The 11,498-nt window shown below is 41.1% G+C and overlaps 1 protein-coding gene across 2 annotated transcripts in view; it reads right to left on the reverse strand.

Annotated features, from left to right (window-relative positions):
* Nucleotides 1–5,095, reverse strand: part of USP44 (ubiquitin specific peptidase 44) — a 28,243-nt gene extending 23,148 nt beyond the window's left edge. The window contains exon 1 of one of the 2 annotated variants that reach the window (XM_069490516.1): nucleotides 5,064–5,095. The gene's annotated coding sequence lies outside the window, so the exon portion shown is untranslated. Of the gene's footprint in view, nucleotides 1–4,806 lie in introns of both variants that reach the window. The other variant, XM_069490515.1, reaches the window with a different exon arrangement.
* Between the last annotated feature and the right edge of the window lie 6,403 nt (nucleotides 5,096–11,498).

The raw sequence follows: 11,498 nt of genomic DNA on the forward strand, positions 1-11,498 counted from the left end.
ACTTTGAGACTCAAAATAAGAAATTTTATATCATGCCCCAGGAGACAGGTGTATACACATAATACAGACAATCTGGAACAAAAGTTTCATAAATTATCCTTACAAGAATAGTATTATTCTGATATTTCCTATTTTATTTCATTTAAAAGATGCGGGTCACAACTCACTAAACTGATTTCATAACAGCAGTATGACAAATACTACAATAAAAAATCGGCTGGGCGCGGTGGCTCACGCCTATAATCCTAGCACTCTGGGAGGCCGAGGTGGGCAGATTGTTTGAGCTCAGGAGTTTGAGACCAGCCTGAGCAAGAGCGAGACCTCATCTCTACTAAAAATATAAAGAAATGATCTGGACAGCTAAAATTATATATATAGAAAAAAATTAGCCAGGCATGGTGGCACATGCCTGTAGTCCCAGCTAGTCGGGAGTCTGAGGCAGAAGGATTGCTTAAGCCCAGGAGTTTGAGGTTGCTGTGAGCTAGGCTGACGCCATGGCACTCTAGCCCAGGCAACAGAGTGAGACTCTGTCTCAAAAAAAAAAAAAACAAAAAAAACAAAACACCACCGCAAAAAAACCACATTTGTCAGTCTTGTTTTCAAAATTTTTCAGACTCCAACCCATCTTCCTTGCCTCATTACCCTTCTACCTGTTATGTGTACTCTAACCAAAAATAGTCATTAGCTATTAGTCATTAGCTAATAGTCATTAGCTATTCTGGAATAGCTAATTTCCAGAACTTATCTTCATCATTCCATCTTACAAGGCCCAACTCTGTCATAAAATCTTCCCAGTCAAAAATAATTTCGACTCTAACTTCCTAAAGGACTTAAAGGACTTAGATTGTACCACTGTTAAGTCACTTGCCAAATGTGAATCCTTGTGTTCCATTTGTGCACATGTCTTCACTCTGCTAACTGTTGGGTAGGCTGCTTATGGTGGGGGCGGGGGGAAGGGGGGACTATATCCTAAACATTATCACCTAAATAAATAAAAAAAAAAATCTCGGCCGGGCGCGGTGGCTTACGCCTGTAATCCTAGCACTCTGGGAGGCCGAGGCAGGTGGATTGCTCAAGGTCAGGAGTTCGAGACCAGCCTGAGCAAGAGCGAGACCCCGTCTCTACTAAAAATAGAAAAAAAATTATATGGACAACTAAAAATATATATATAGAAAAATTAGCCGGGCATAGTGGTGCATGCCTGTAGTCCCAGCTACTCGGGAGGCTGAGGCAGGAGGATCGCTTGAGCCCAGGAGTTTGAGGTTGCTGTGAGCTAGGCTGACGCCACGGCACTCACTCTAGCCTGGGCAACAAAGTGAGACTCTGTCTCAAAAAAAAAAAAAAAAAATCTCTCACGGCTTTATGAAGATTTTATAGGTGTATAGCCATATTGTTCCAGGCTACCAAATTCCTGGAGCAATGAACTGCCATTAACTGCAGGTCATCCTCTTTATGACATTTGAACCAGTGGTTGAAAATAAGCAGTCATTGATCACTAGTGACCCAAAACTGCCACACCATTCTCAACCAAGTGGCCATTTTTTTTCCATGATCAGCCAAGACAGTTTTCTGACATTTTGTGATACTATACCTCTTTGTCCTTAACCAGAGCCATGTGTGCCATGTCCCATGCTACATGCTTTGATACCCAAAATAGATATTATACAAAAATCAAACTGAGACCCTTTTCCCAACTCTAATTAGGTTATTTTAGATTTTGGTATGATATGTAGTGACCCTTTATACTCATGCTCTAAATGAGTGTTACTGAAAACTCCAAGAATCACTGAAAATTAGGGTAGCTAAATTTTTTATTTCAAAAATTACCATTCCACTATAAATTTTAGTTATCTTCAACATTATGATCTTTTCAGCAACACTCCCTTTCTACCTCAGTTTACTAAGACTTTGAAAAGACAGCATGGAAAGGTACAACATAGCTATAAGCTTTGGAGGTTCTTACAAGATAATCAGGTACCAAAAGTCAACAGGATGAATACTATAATCCAGATCTGCTAATCAGTACGATTAGTAGCTCAATTTTTGGATTCTTTCCTTTAAAAAATTTTAATGAAAACCAGGCAGTTACCATGAAAAATACACATACACGCAAATTACTATTTAACAAAGTGACAGGATGAGGGAAATAGCTAATATACATTCCTAAAAAGAATTAATCTATATGTTAAAATCTGAGCAGACACTAAAATAAATTTTTATGCACTATTAAGAAGGTTTCCCCTCTCATAGCTCACACTTAGTCAAAATCATATAACATTTACATTTTATATACTTAGTGGCTTATAGGCATGATTTTACAATTATTAAGTTGTTTAAAGTCTTGAAAGACCACAAGATAAATCTAAACTCCCTAACATGGCATGTAAGAGCCTTCAAATTGTGGCACAATATATGCTTTTCTACTCTCATCTATGACTAGCCACTTCCTAAACATCTTTTGTTAAAATATTCTTATATACAACTGACCACATTGTGAATGTTTAATTTTTAAACACTTCATAACTGGGCTATGAACTTCTGTTTCACAGGAAGTGGGTATGCACATTTTATATAAACAAATATACATTCTCTTTCAATTAAAGGAAAAAACATAAGTAGCACTGGGCATAAAATAGGATAAATTTTAAGATAAAATTGTGTCACGGTAATCTTTATCTCATTAAAGAAAACCCTGAGACTTCACAGAAGGATAAATATTAAAGTAGACATACGCTGAATCTTTAACGATGATGATTTTTGTAACAAAACATTCTTCATGTAACAATAACAACCTAAACAGAGCCTCTAACGGTTATTAAAAGTAGGAAGATTTGTTTTTTCCATAATAAAAGATAGACGGAAATGGTAATTTCAGTAGGAAGTAGGTCTATAGAAATTACTAACCACAGAAATACATTTGGATAAGAATGAAAACAGCTTCATCCACAGTTTGTAGTAATTAGGGTAAACCCTATCCACTCATATAAGCAGTTTTCATTTACTTCAGGGAACCACCATAGTTCCCTGTCCTAAGAGATGTTTGTAAAATGGCAAGGGTCAAGCATAGTGCTTGGTACACAGAAAGGCGTTCAATATTTTTGAATGAACAAATTATTGAACGAATGAACACAATGGGCTCTCAAACTCTCCCTACTCCCTCTTAGGTATGCTATTATGTCTATTATGTGCTTTGGCACCTCTCCATGTCAATCATGATGTATTTCCTTTCCTTTATCCCAAGAAAGGCCCTGGTTATTCTTTCTTCCTTTAGAGATCTAGAATCTATAATTACCCTGATCTCACTTGAAACTCCTCATTAAACAGTAAAAGATACACTTTTCCCTTGTGCCTTCTTCAGGTCTCTCACATGCTTCTCCTGAAGCAGAGACTGGATCTAGCTGAAGATGTTGTAAGATAAAGCTCCTGGAAAGCAAGTTCTGCCTCCAGGTTATTTGAATTCCTTACCCTCACCCTTACTTAACAAGTAATTTATGGGCAATTTTGTTCCAAAATATTTATCATTACTGTCACACCAACATATTTACACATCAACCTACTGCAGCTAACTTCTTAACAATGGGGAAAACATTCAGAAAAATACTGAGCATTCTACTAATAGTCTAGTAAACTGAGTTCAAATACTGTGCACAATGATAAATACTGCATTGAAAAACCTAACATCTGTTGCATAATTAATGGCTCATACACAAAAAGCTAGAGAAATCTGAGTGGGGAGAGAAAACCTGAATGCATGCTAAAATGTTTAAACACTCTTTCAAATACCCTGAGATGCTCCATTAAGAATAAAAAGATTAGGTTTCCAAGAATACAAAGTTTCATCTCTTTCAAGACAACTGAATATCGAATCTCATTAAAATTTTGACATATTCTATAAACATCTGCTTAACTCCTGTTTGGCTTTCTGTATTTGATCACAGTGACCAGCCAATTCTTTTTCCTTGTTTACACCAAATGCTGGTTTTGCACCCAACTCAAAATGAAATTCCAGGCCTGAAAAGTTACCACCCCTACTTTTTACCCTACAGGTAGCTACTTAACAGCTAATAAGGAATTCAAGTGCAGGGCCCAAAGGTCTCATTTCCATGCTAATTTCACATCCCCTTTACTAGGCACGACATGACAATTAAGATTTAAAGGGGAGATGGTGCTGAGGGAAGAGTATATCTCCCCCAAATTCCTAATATTAACACTGCAAGAAAGTATCCAGCTATCGGTAGAATTTAAACAGCTCAAACTTGCAGTTGAAACAATTACTACGTTTCACTTTCTTTTTTATGGAGGGTGGGGTATCCTACCCTCTTAAACTTGAGCATTTTTCCCCCTTCACACTGTCATGTTTCTCATGTCCCCCAAATAAATTCTGCCTATTGCCATTCCATCCCCCCGAAGGCCAGCGGGAATGGTTTGGGAAGCTGATATTCAAACACCGGAATCCTGAAGTGGCAGCAGGTGCTAACAGCGCTAGGACCTGAGAAGCACATTCCTCCGAAAGCGAGAAACAGAAGCACCCGAGGGGCTTCGAGCATCACTTCGCAGCAATCAGAGCCGCGGGGAGGATGCGGTTTGACCTTGTCGGCTCGGCTCAGCGCCCAGCCCGCGCGGCTCCAGCCCGCGGTCAGGGCACAGCTCCTCCTCCGCATCTCCCCCGAACCCTCGCCCCTTCTCCCCACAGCTCGTCCCCCTCCAGCCCAGTGACCCTGGCCACAGGAGACACTGCTCCTCGCAGCATCTCCGGGCACTCGTGAGGTTCCCCCAGGTCACTGGCCGGAGCATCGCACGACCCACCTAAACTTCCCAGAGGCGCCAATTCTAAATTCGCCGGACCCGCAGCCGCCGCCGCCACGCGCCCCTCAGCTCGCTCCAGTCCGTCCGTCCGCAGCCCCTTCTCCTTCTCTCAGGACCTTCCAGCGCCCTGCGCGGTGGAGGCGGGAAAACGCCGCCAGGTGCCGCCCGGCCCCGGGGGCTCCCGTCGGACATCGGCTACTGCAGGGGGCCTCGCTCCGCCAACCGCCGCGCCGCGCGCGCTCCGCACGCACACTCACCAGCCCGAGCCGGAGCGGCCATCTTGGCGCTCACCCCCGGCGCCCCGGACCCCAGCCCCCGGTTCTGCGGCAGCGGCCCGGTCCCGCGCCTACGTCACCCATGACGCGCGGCCGGCCCCGCCCCGCGCCGTCGGCGTGCCCCGGGGCGCCTCAGCGCGGGAACCGCGGGCGGCCCACGGGGGGCCGGCCTGCGGGCTTCAAGGTCAGGACCGCGGACTTTGCTCAGCGCCGCACGTGGCTCTGCGTGGACGGCCGAAGCCTCTCCCCTCCACACCCTGCGGGCTTCGCACCTGCGGTCACCGTCGGGCCCGGAAGGATGAATCCACTGTTTCCTACGTGCTTTGGAGGTGCAGAATAATCAGGCGGCGGTAGTCCTTCGCTGAATTTCTGCGACTCAGAGAAGCGTCGAATTGTTTGGCAGAAACACGCGCCAATTCTGTTATCTTCAAAATCTGCCCAAGTTCCCTGGCCTAGAAATTCTTCCAGAAAACGTTTCCTTCCCAGAGGAGCACCTGGGTGTAAGCGCCAGTGGTGGTGACTGCTGTGACTTGGGCTTCCTCATACAGCAGAAAGGCCAGTAAGGTTCCAGAACAGGGAACTGTCTGAGCAGTAAGATTTAAGGGATACGAGAAGGCATCTCTACCCTAAATTGACTAACCTGAAATTGCCGATTTGAGATACTGAAGTAAATATTGAAAAGAAAGAACAGACTAAGGGCGGGGGGGGGGGGTGGGGAGAATCTGGAGAAGAGGAAAGTCAAGCCTACAGGTAAATGAAAATTAATCCATTCATATTTATTGAGTTCTTTGTGCTCTGCTTTGAGGCAGTTGTGTGTATAATGAAAATTTAAAAACACTCTAAGGAGAGCTTAAAATGAAGCAAGACAGCGTACAAAGTTAACATGTCAGTGGAGTTCAAAATCTTGCAATACAAGGAAAGCTATAAAATTGCTCGTATCTTTTCCATCTACAGTTTCACTCTGGGGAAAATCTTTTAGTGGTATGAATTGAATAAAGAAACGAGTGCACAAGGTTATTCATAGCATATTATGTAAACACTAGAAATTTGAAGGGGGAAAAAAGTATAACCAAAGGGAAATGGCTAAGGTCTGACATTGTAACCTCGGAAATTCCTACGTAGACAGCAAAAAATAGCAAGGGTGTCCAATCAATTCATATTTGAAAAAAATACCAAATATTATGTGAAAGTTGCAACTCCATAAAATGTAGTCATGCAAATAAAGATTAAAGATAAGCAATGAATTGACATAGATTAATAGACCTTTCATTCTTGTTTCTATATATTTAAGTGCATAATAATTCCAATTTAGTCTGTCCCCAGTGCATTTCTCCCACCCAAATCACATAAACTGCTGTCTTATAATCTTGCCTACCACCTAAAATGCGCTAAAAGCATTACATGAGGGCATCTCTTAAGAGGAAATATTTCAAATTTAAGTATTTCTGGCATACAATATAGTTTTACTTGTGATTCCTTGAAAGCAAAATATAACAAAGGTCAAAACCCTTGCTCTCCCTTCTTAATGTCATAAAACCATTGTGGAAGGTCAGCTGGAAGATTACAGTACTGGTACTAGCCTTAGTTGCCTCCCTCTGATCTAGTAATTCTACTTGTAGAAATACAAAGTTTCTACTGAGACTAAGGCAACTTAGACTGTACCTCTCAATGTTATTTAGAATAGGGAAAAGCAGAAACCACCTAACTGTTCATTCAGCGCTATGGGAATGGTTCAGTAAATCTGGTATATTCTTTTGACAGACTATTATCAGAATATTATTTTCAAAAAAATATCAGGTGAAAGGTATATAAGTCAAGCCAACTATGCCTGCCATTCCCATTCTTCCAAGAGGTTCCTTCTTCACAAATTACCTTACTGGTACTATATAATCCCTCTTCCCTTTCCCAGCAGTTTATTGGACTGGGGTGGACACCAGACTCAAGGGCAGTTAATCTGTGGGAAGTTTGTTAAAGCTCTGCTGAAACACTGAGCAGGGTGAAAGAGAGGTTGGGGTGGGTTTGAATAATGGTTTAAAGGTAAGTTGAGGAGGAAGAGACACCAGGCAGCAAGAGCTGCAAGAGAGTATAGCCGTAAATAATCACAGGGTATAGAAAGTAGCAGCTGGGTTCAAGAGAAGTAGCAGTATCAGGGGTCTTAACAAGACTGAGGGGAACTGCTTGGAGTCTGGAACCTCTAAAATAAGTGTTTAAGAGTAAACCCTAAAAGATGCAAAATGTATATACTATATTTAAAAATATGCATATATTATATTCACATCGAACAACACTTGGAAGGAATATATCAAAACTTTAATAATGGTGTTGAGATTACAAGTCATTTTTCTAAATTTTCTACAATAATCATAATTTTAAAAAGAAGTATTTGAGGATTCTAGTCAGAAAATAAGCTGCATGTGGTCAAAGAGACTAGCAGACAGAAGTTCAGAGAAAGGAGAATTTCCTACAATTATAAATGGCTTCAAGGTAACACTTAGGCTGGGCCTTTTAAGGACTAAAATGATGTGAATAAATGAAGAGAAGAAGGTGAAATGGGAAGAAAACAAAGCACAGGCCAGCTGAGTAAGGCATAGGTGGAGCGAATTGAATGGAGTGTCCTCAATAAAATGCCTTGAATGCAAGGATGTAAGCTAGGGAGAGGTGCTGAGTGGGAGCGGAGGAGGCTGGAGAAATTATCTGAAGATTGTTGTTAAGTGTTCGTCATTAAAGAGTAGATAATGTTTGTAGCATAGCCTTTCCTTTATACTTATTGTTATTATTTATTCAACTTTGAAATTTCCTCAGCTGCCATTTTATTCCTGATGTTCACTACCTAGGACTAAATTATGGCATGCTTGTTTCCTGAGCTTCAGAACCTCTCTATTGCAATCTCATTTTTACATAACAGTCATAATTATTCTTCTCCTTTAATTTTCCTATTTGTTTTTTACCCATCTCATCAAGTCTAAGCTTTTTTTTTACGATGACACTTTAAAAAGCCTCCTTCTCTTCCCAACTCCATCAACTGACATTCCCAAACTTACCTATTATATCCTCAAAATCAGTGTTTCCCCAAGTCGGCCTTTGGATGGCTAAGAGATCAGTCCCTTTACGATGTCCCACGCTTGAGGCATTTCCCACCTTTAAATCGGGCAGATGTTTATCTCCTAAGTAGAAGGCCTGCCAGCTTTCACTCCTGCAATTCATTACAATCAACCTCTTTCAGGGCTAGCCTAAACTCTCACCTCCTGGAAACTGCTTTCCTTAAGTAACAACCGGGCTTCCAGATCCCCATCCCCCAGCCCCAGCAGCACATTATTATGCAGTCACCGCTTTTGTTCTGAGTTCTGAGCCTGGTTCCCTCTATTTGCATTGTAACCTCTCTAGGGGCCAGGACTGTGCACTTGCTCCGTTTGTGTACCTCTCCACAGCTCTTAGTATATAGTAGTGCCCAAAAATACTGTTAAAATGCGTAATGAATTAACAAAATTAGAAGTTCCCTAGCATAATATAGGATTGTGGAAGTGAGGTGGAGGGGGTTTCCCTTGTTTTCACAGCCCGCACATTGGGAGAAATGGCAGTTTGCCCCTTTTCCAAAGTAAGCAGTTTCCTAAACAAGATAAAATTTTAACAACTCTGATACCTAATTATTGTGTAACTACTGAATTCTGAGTTACAACACAAACTGGTTTTGCTCCTTGTATCCTGAGAAGATTGTGAATGAATTAAAGAACAAAATATTGTACATTTGATAAATCTTAGGGCCGCTTTTTATGCTTCGTGCTGATTTTTTTTTTTTTTTTTTTTTGAGACAGAGTCTTTCTCTGTTGCCCAGGCTAGAGTGCCGTGGTGTCAGCCTAGCTCACAGAAACCTCAAACTCCTGGGCTCAAGCAATCCTACTGCCTCAGCCTCCTGAGTAGCTGAGACTACAGGCATGTGCCACCATGCCTGGCTAATTTTATATATATATATTTTTAGTTGTCCAGCTAATTTCTTTCTATTTTTAGTAGAGACAGGGTCTCGCCCTTGCTTAGGCTGGTGTCGAACTCCTGAGCTCAAAAGATCCGCTCGCCTCAGCCTCCCAGAGTGCTAGGATTACAGGCGTGAGCCACCACGCCAGGCCTGCTTCTTGTTGATTTTGAGAATTTTCTAGTCCAGTCTTTCATGAATCTGAGAAATAGTTTAGAAATTGTAATTGCAGACTAAAGAATTTGAGTTTGTCAAATTTTAGGGCACTACTTACAAGAATTTTCAGACTTGTACAGAGTGAATCTTTCTATCTAATAACGTTAAGATTCACTGAACAAAAAAAATTGTTTTGAATAGCTATGAGCCTGGTACCATGCTAAGCACTGAGTTGAACAATAGCCTTCATTTCAATGTTACAGGGAGATGAAGGATTGAATAGACGAGTTGAGTAAAAAATATTGAAGAGCTTAGCCCTAAAGTTTAATTTAGGTGTAGCAACACAATGTAGTTGAACTTTTTAAGTGAGAGGACCCAAACAACCTTAAATTTCTGGCAAACATGGAAAAAAGGAGTTAAGAGAGTATTATTGAAAAAAAGGACAGCAGATGTAAGATATGGCCTTAGTAAGCAAACAGAGAGGAAAATGAGCTGAAAGAAAGGGCTTTAGAATTAGTCTTTTTATTTCTAAGAAAGAATGAGGACTAGGCATTGTGGCCCAGGCCTGTAATCCCAGCACTTTGGGACTCTGAGGTGGGAGGGTCACTTGAGGTCAGGAGTTAGGGACTAGTCTGTGCAACATAGCAAGACCCCATCTGTACAAAAAATTTAAAAATTAGCTAGCCATGATAGCATGTGCCTGTAGTGCCAGCTACTTGAGAGGCTGAGTTGGGAGGATCACCAAAGCCCAGGAGTTCTGAGGTTACAGTGAGCTACGATCATGCCATTGCACTCCAGCCTGGGCAACAGAGTAAGACTCTATCTCAAAAAAAAAAAAAAAAAAGAGGGTGGTAACATGTAGGGAAGGTAAATGCAAGCTGAGTAGATGGTACTAAAATTGCTTTTAAAGGACTGTTAAATGTTTATTTGGTGGTCTGTGAGGGAAACTTATACCTTGGAGGTGAATTTCCAATGTAGGCCTACTGGAAACTGAAACTGAGCCCAGGGTTTAGGTATTAATGGAAGCAAAATTGTGAAGTTAATCTGTCCTTTTGTCACTCCTTTTATCATCCATTTTATCTCCACCCTACTCAGTTTTTCAGGGATCCTCAGGCTGCTTGTGCCCAGGGCTTTACTTCAGGAAAGAGGCTTTTCTCTCTTCCCTCCTGTCAAAACTTTTCCCATTTTGTTCAGGACAGGTGCCCACTTGTAAATTATTCATGTTTAGTATTTTTATTTTATTTTTTTGCATTTGTCTCTCTTTAAGGCTGTTCTAATGGGACCTCCTATAGACACACAGAGTATGGAACTTCTAAAATTTCATTTTAAACATTGTGACAGATCAGTGGGATAGATATTTTCTTAAGCCAAGGTACTTTTCCAAGGATAAGCTATGGGAGGTGGGGAAGGCAGAATACACATACACACACGTTAGATACATATATATACATATATAATTATATAATTAGTTGTAATCACAATGTGTGACCATTTAGTTCTAATTCTTTAAATATGTTGCATGTTTTATCTCTATCTCATTTATAGAGTTAGGAAAATAGTATCTGTCTTATCTTCCTCATGAGGATGTTTCAAAGATCAAATGAAGTTTTACACATGGAAATTTTCCTAACGTGTAGGGAGAAAATTCAATGTATGTATCATTATTATTTTTCTTAGGATTATTATCACCCTATAACTCTTTGAGGTCAGGAACTGAGTTTTGTTCATATTTGTAGCCCCTATAGTACAGAACCTCACTCAGAATAGGTAAGCAGTATTCTCTTAAATCTAGTTTTACTTCTCTACTAAAGTAAATTTGAGGCTGGGTATGGTGGCTTATGCCTGTAATCCTAGTACTTTGGGAGGCCGAGGCAAGACGAGAGGATCATTTGAGGCCAGCATTTTGAGAGACCATCTTGAGCAACACAGTGAGACCACCCCTCCTCCTTGACCCCACCCCCACTCCTGTCACTACAAAAAATAGAAAAAGTTAGCCAGATACAGTGGCATGCCTCTGTAGTCCCAGCTACTCAGGAGGCTGAGCCAGAAGGATCACTTGAGCCCAGGACTTAAGGTTGCAGAGAGCTATGATGGTGCCACTGCACTCTAGCCCAGGTGGCAGATAGAGACCCTGTCTCAAAAAAATAAATAAAATAAAGTATATTTGAGGATAAATAGTTAATTTGAGGATAAATACTATAAAGATTAAAATTAATTATAATAATTTGAGAAACACGAACAAATGGTTTTAGCTTCTCTTTCTCATAGCAGGGGGGAAAAGGATCTGGAAAGGC

Source organism: Eulemur rufifrons, chromosome 16 (assembly GCF_041146395.1).
Source record: "Eulemur rufifrons isolate Redbay chromosome 16, OSU_ERuf_1, whole genome shotgun sequence".
NCBI classification, from domain to species: Eukaryota; Metazoa; Chordata; class Mammalia; order Primates; family Lemuridae; genus Eulemur; species Eulemur rufifrons.